Here is a 7,299-nt window from a genome sequence, read left to right on the forward strand (position 1 = left end):
GGTGGATCATCTTGCTGGATGAGAATTTGTCCTAGAAGATGCTTCCCCTGAGGGAAGGACTTCACATTTGTTGATTGTATAACCATACCTATGTGTAATTGCAATCCCAATTCCTCATGATTTTGGAATATAACTAAGGCTGTAAGAGTGGGCGCAGAAAGGAGGAATAGAGGAGGAATACAAAAGTGGGTGAGACTGAAAGGAGGCAAAGGGAGACTGGAATAACCTGCAACTGATCACCAACCACCAGGCCCCTGTTTTCTCTTTCATCCACCCATTGCCCTCAGCCATCCTGGGTGATGGAAAGTGGACCCAGACCACTGAATGCAGGCGGCAGGAGAGCTCTGTGGTTTCTTATCTATTTTGTGATTACACACGGAACAATATATGCAATATATGGGATATAAAGAAACATAGTAAGGGGATAACAAATAGCCAAAGGAAACAGAACCCAAGAACTGATCTACAGAACTGAGCTTACCATGGTGGGGGACAAGGAGTGGGGGGGTTGTGAGGGGACGCTCTGTTGGAAGGTGTCTTATTAGAACCTGGTATGCATGAAACATTATCATTTACAGTGATGTCAGTGGGCCCCACATGTGACTTCTGTGAAGCAGAGGGGATAAAGAAGGTCACTTTCTCCCACTCCGCTTCTGCCACCTGGGACCCGCTGGGAAGATTAGGACTGGTAAAGTCTATGATAGCCCCTGCTCGGCATGGGCCTGAGCCCTGACAGCCCGATAAGGTGATTACACCCGAAGTCCACTTGGTCTGCCAGGCACAGGAGTTGATCCCCACTACCCGATTTCTCGGGGAGCCATGGATTCAGGCTGGAGCAAGAATTTACTCTTTGCAGGAAAGGAGAAACCAGTCCCAGGCTTTACTCAGGGTCTAGTACTATAAATCTTGGTGCCTCAGAAAAAAAAACGGGGGTAGCATTTCCTACTTTAAGAACCAATAACATGTAGACACACAAAATCTAAAATTCTGGGCTGGGAGATAGCTCAAAGGGTTGGAGCACATGCTTTGTATGGGAGCCCCAGCTTTGATCCCTGGAATGGTGTGGTCCCTGAGCACTGCACTGGGAGTGGTTCTCAGAACCACTGGGTGTGGCTGAAGAAACACACACAAAAAACCAAATTTATGCCATTTGTTTGCCATCTTTTATAAAAATATTGTTTTAACATAAAATTTCAGGAGGTTACGGAAAAGGCAAAGTGTGTTTATTTGTTTTTGTATTTTTGTTTGGGGGCCATTTCTGGCAATGCTCAGGGCTTACTCTTGGCTCTATGCTCAGAGATAGCTCCTGGCAGGGTTTGAGGGGACCATATGGGGTCCTGGGGATTGACCCCAGGTTGGCCGTAGGACCCCAGCCAATTGTATTATCTCTCCAGCCTCAAAGCATGTTTATTTGCAATTGAAGAATTGTCATTTGGGGTACACAGAATCAGCTAGAAACCTAAATGCACCTTTGGAGGGATAAAAGTTGGGGATCTTCAGGAGAATGAAAGAGGAGGAGGCAGAGATCGCTTCTGGCAGGCTCAAGGGCCTTATGAAGTGCTGGCATCAAACCTGGGTTGGACCCCTCCCCACTGTCCTATTTCTCCGGTCCCTTATTTTAGTTAGACATCTATATGAGAAAATTCATTGCCCACATTCTGGCGATTGAAACATAACATTCTATAATTTTTAAATTGTATAAAAATTTAGAAGAAAAAGTTGAAATAGTGATTTTTCTGCCTGTAAATCACCCCCTGCCCCCACAATAGAATAGTTCAGTGTGAAAGAATTGCACTCTGTCTTTTTTAATGTCAAGAGATGAAATATTCAAAATGAAACTGTGATTCAATTTTGACATATTAAAAACATGATAGCAATTACTTGCCTTTAGGATATTTTTCCATTGAAAATAACTGATACTCAAATTCACACTGTATACCAAAACGTCGTCTAATTATCACCTAATTCACTGCTTAGTTTTGAATGTTTTGGAAATAAGAATCAAGTTAATCGAAGAAATCTACTCAACATATAAAATTGTCAAATGAAACAGTGAAAATGCACCAAGGGATAAACAAAGAGAGGTACTATATGGTACTTTTATTATAGTCAGAGAACATTCTTTTTAAGATTTCAGTTCTTTTCAATCTATTAAGGTTCAGGGGCCATATGTGGTGCTCAGGAGTGAACCCAGGTAGGCCATGTACAAGACAAGTACCCCACCCCTAACTAGCTCTTTGAGCCTTTCAAACAATAGTCTAATTTTGCAGACTTTCCCCAAATTTGTAATTGCCTTATATTTCCATACGCTTAGATCAGGTCATATATTTTTGACAAAAATACTGTATAAATGTTAATTTGTTCTTTTTGGTATATTCTATGAGAAGGCATGTAGCAATTTGCTCCATTACTTATGATTTTAATTTGTTTATTTGGTCAATATGTTATCTGCCTAATGCACTGTAAATTACTATTTTTAGTTTCAGAAAAATATAGTTGAATAAATTCTTGACTTGCAAAAAAATAAAAAAGAAGAAGAAAGAAGAGGAGGATATAGGTGGTTTTGAAAAAAAGCTTGAACTATCCTTGGTTATATAGAATTGCTCACTGTCAACTGAAATAATCACCACTGTAAAGAAAATTCAAAGTTAAATCAAAGTTCATGAGTGGCATGAGGTTGCAGAGGTATCAATAATAATAATAATAATAAATTTTAAGAAAAGATATTGTTCCAAGGAACAAGGAAAATAGTCCGGCAGATAGACTGATTGCCTGGAGTGTACCTGACCTGGATTTAATTCCTGGCACCACATGGTTCCTCATGCATTGCTGAGTGCAGCCCAGATGTACCCAGCACCATCTTTGTGGTCTGATATCCCTGGCCCACTGGGCTGGAGAAGCTTTACATACTGGGATCTTGTACTGAACTGCTGGCCAGTTTGGCTGAGAATCCCTGTGGGGCTCCTGGACCTCTGGAGCATCATATGGGAACATTGCTGACCAATGCGAACACACAAAGGAAGACATTGTTCTGAGTCTTACTGAGAACCCAGGTACCAGGAAACAGCTATCAGATTTCTCGGCACAGGTGACCATTCTTCAGAAGTTTGATTCCAGTTTATGTGCGTGCAATTTGTGCAGATAGGCTTCCCGCATGAAAGAGTATATAATCCTTCTATAAAAAATTTTAAAGTTGGGGGCTGGAGCGATAGTACAGAGGGTAGGGTGTTTGCCTTGCATGCGGCCGACCCGAATTTGATTCCCAGCATCCCATATGGTCCCCCGAGCACCACCAGGAGTAATTCCTGAGTGCAAAGCCAGGAGTAACCCCTGAGCATCGCTAGGTGTGACCCAAAATGCCAAAAAACAAACAAAAAAAACAAAAAAAAATTAAGACCACCTCTGGTTAAATCCTAATCTTTTCAGTTAATGACAGGGAGGAATGCTGTGTTTAACTTCTAAATGACCCATTAACCTACAGTCAGATGCTATCTATGTGCAGAAAGAGGTGAGGATTAAGGTCACTAAATCTGTTACTCAAAGATTTCTCAGAAGAGTAAGAACTGAGCTGCCGTATGAAAAAGCAGTCCCATTTCTAGGTAACTACTCCCAGGATGGAAAGAAAGACATTCGTTCCAAAGGCTACAGAATCAAACAAGGTGTCCAATGACAGATGAATGGATTATGAAGGAGTGATATATACACAGTGAAACACTCTACAGCTGCAAGAAACTATGAAATCATGTAATCTGCTGAAACTTAGATGAAACTAGAGGATGTCTTGTTAAGTGAAGAAATTCTGAGGAAGAAGGACAAACAGGACGAGCTCACTAATTTGTGATATATAGAATAATAGGACGAGGGAATACAAGATACATAAGGGAGGATAACTAGATCACCATTGATCCTAGAATATAGAAAGGAGAAAGATAAGGAAGGAAAGAAATTAAGAGGTTGGGGATTAAGAAGAGGCAGATGACACAGCTTAAGGTTGGGGGCTGGAGCGATAGTACAGAGGGTAGGGTGTTTGCCTTGCATGCGGCTGACCCGAATTTGATTCCCAGCATCCCATATGGTCCCCTGAGCACCACCAGGAGTAATTCCTGAGTGCCAAGCCAGGTGTAACCCCTGAGCATCGCTAGGCCTCGCATGCTGGGGGAGAAAAGGCAGCTCAGGTAGAGAAGGGACCAAAGGGACCACCAAGTAAAGGGTGCTAGGAGGGCCCGCTTGGGATGGGAGATGTGAGCTGAAAGTAGACTATAGACCTAACATGATGGCTACTAAATACCTCTACTGCAAACCACAACACCGAGAGAGAGAGAGAGAGAGAGAGAGAGAGAGAGAGAGAGAGAGAGAGCACGCAAAAGGGAATGCCCTGCCACAGAGTAAAAGGGAATGCCCTGCCACAGAGGTGGGGTGGGGTGAAGGGAACGGGGTGGGGGTGGGGGGAGGGATGCTGGGACCATTGGTGGTGGAAAATGGGCACTGGTGAAGGGATGGGCACTTGACCATTGTATGACTGAAACGCAAGCAGGAAAGTTTGTAAGTCTGTAACTGTACCTCACGGTGATTCACTAATAAATTTTTTTTTTTAAAAATGAGACGGATGAGAAGTAGCAGGGGTGGGGGCAGGGACTAGGGCACATGGGTGATATAGAAGTTGGTATATGAATATATCTAAACCACAGAGCAAGAACACTGGAAGCCTGAGACCCAAACAACAATAATCAAACTTAAAAGTGTGCTTGTCAATGAGGCAGGCTGGGTGCGGGTAGGGAACCTGGGAACGCTGGTGGTGGGACTGGTGATGGAACATTGTAAGCCTGAAACCCAACTAGGAATAATTTTGTAAATGATGATGCTTTGATTAAAAAATAAGGGGCTGGAGCTATAGCACAGTGGGTAGGGCGTTTGCCTTGCATGCTGCTGACCCGGGTTCGATTCCCAGCATCCCATATGGTCCCCTGAGCACTGCCAGGAGTAATTCCTGAGTGCATGAGTCAGGAGTAACTCCTGTGCATCTCCAGGCGTGACCCCAAAATAAAATAAATAAATAAATAAACCTTTGGAAAAGCCTATTATCTATTTTTTATGCTTTTTTTTATTAGTGAAACACCATGAGGCACAGTTATAGACTTACAAATTTTTGTGCTTGGGTTTCAGTCATACAATGATCAAGTACCCATCCTTCCACCAGCACCCATCCTCCACTATCACGGGTCCCAGCATTGCTCCCACCCTCCATCCCCCCATCCCACCCTGCCTCTGTGGCAGGGCATTCCCCCTTGTTCTCTCTCTCTCCTTTTGGGTCCTGTGGTTTGCAAGAGAGGCATTGAGTGGCAATCATGTTTGGTCTATAGTCTACTTTCAGCATGCTTCTCCCATCCTGGGAGGATCCTCCCAACACCCTTTATTTGGTGCTCCCTTCTCTATCTGAGAAAAGCCTATTATCTAAAGAATGCTTCTTGTTATCTAAAGAATGCCTCTTACATGTCAGGTTTAAGCGAGCGAAGGTTACACAACACAGGTGTTCTTGATCAGTGGTTTCCTCAAGGTAGTCTTGCTGTGTGGTCTTTAGAGGACTGGCCCGAGTCTATGATGGAGGATAGCCATTACATTTTTTTAATTGTACTATTGTAACATAGTAACAATAGTGTTATTTTTTTCTTTTTTGGGGTCACACCCAGAGATGCTCATGGGTTACTCCTGGCTCTACACTCAGGAATTACTCCTGGCAGTGCTTGGGGGACCATATGGGATCCCAGGGATTGAACCTGGGTCGGCTGCTTGCAAGGCAAATGCCCTACTCACTGTACTATCACTCTGGCCCCCAATAGTGTTAATATTTATGATAGCGGTATATCAAGTTACTATACCCCTCCCACCCAGAACCCTTTACTCATGTCTTTTATTAGAATTTGTTTTAGTCCATATTACAAATTCTATGCTCCAGCAAAAACACCATCACCACTGCTCATGCAATCTTGTTGACTTTGCAAACAATTTTGTTTGATGGTCTCTTAAAGCAATTGCTGTTGGGCCCAGTGTACTCATTCATGATAGGGAGCAGAATTTCTCTTTAATGACTATCTGACTTCATTTGAAAATAACTCCACACATGTCAATTTGCCACAAAGACATCTGGAGTAAAATGACTCTGTTCAAAAATTTTTTTCCAGAAACTTATATGCATCGACTTTAAGTGCACCTTTGAGTCTCTATGTTGCACATGGGCAGGGGATATGACTCAAACAGTGGAGCATGTGCCTAGCATGTCTGAGGCCTGAGTTCCATCCCTAACACTTCAGGCTCCATTCTCTAGCACTGCCAGGCTGAGAGCCAGCCCTTGAGATCCCACCTCTGGATGGTGTATGGAGTATTGCTGAGAGTGACCCTGGGACCCCCACCTTGTTACACTGGGTGTAACTCCAGTTCAAAAATGGAGAGAGAGAGAAAGAGAGAGAGGGAGAGAAAGAGGGAGAGAGAGAGAGGAGAGGAGAGGAGAGGAGAGGAGAGGAAAGGAGAGGAGAGGAGAGGAGAGGAGAGGAGAGAAGAGGGGAGGGCAGGGAAGAGGAGAAGAGGAGAGGAGAGAAGAGGAGAGGAGAAGAGAGGAGAGGAGAGGTGAGGGGTGGGGAAGAGAGGGAAGGGAAGAATGGGGGAGGGAAGAGGGGAGGGGAGAGAGAAGACTATGCTCAGTTGGATCAGTAGTATAGCCAGTAGGGAGTTTGCCTTGCATGCAGCCTACCAGGTTCGATCCCAAGAGTCCCATACAGTCCACCAGGAGTGATCTCTGAGTACAGAGATCCAGAAGCCAGCCCTGAGCACAGCTGGGTATGGCCTCAAAACAAATAAACAAAAAAGACTATGCTGCCCCTCATGATCATGAGTCAAGAGCCCTGCAGCCATGTATGTGACCTCCAATGAGTCCACCAAAGATTGCACACTCCACAGCCAAGCATGTGTGTGACCTCTGGTCCTCACAGTGAACAAAAACACAAAGGGAGAGGAAGAGGGCTTGGCTATGCTGGTCTCACTGACCCTGGGTCTCCAGGGGTGCATATGGAGCTCATCTAGTGGAAAAGCCAAAGTACGAATTGCACTCAGCACTGCCTATGACATGACTTGCACAGACGTGCACATTTAGTCTAGGAGAAACCTACTGGATTAAATGGTGGTGTCTCCCCAATAATTAAAAAATATTTTAAATTGTTTTTGTGTATGGGCCATGCTCACCAGTGCTCAGAGCTTCTGGCTCTGTGCTCAGGTATCATTCATTCCTCAAAGGACTAAGGGGAACGA

Source organism: Sorex fumeus, unplaced genomic scaffold, assembly GCF_029834395.1.
Source record: "Sorex fumeus unplaced genomic scaffold, SorFum_2.1 ptg000047l, whole genome shotgun sequence".
NCBI classification, from domain to species: domain Eukaryota; kingdom Metazoa; phylum Chordata; class Mammalia; order Eulipotyphla; family Soricidae; genus Sorex; species Sorex fumeus.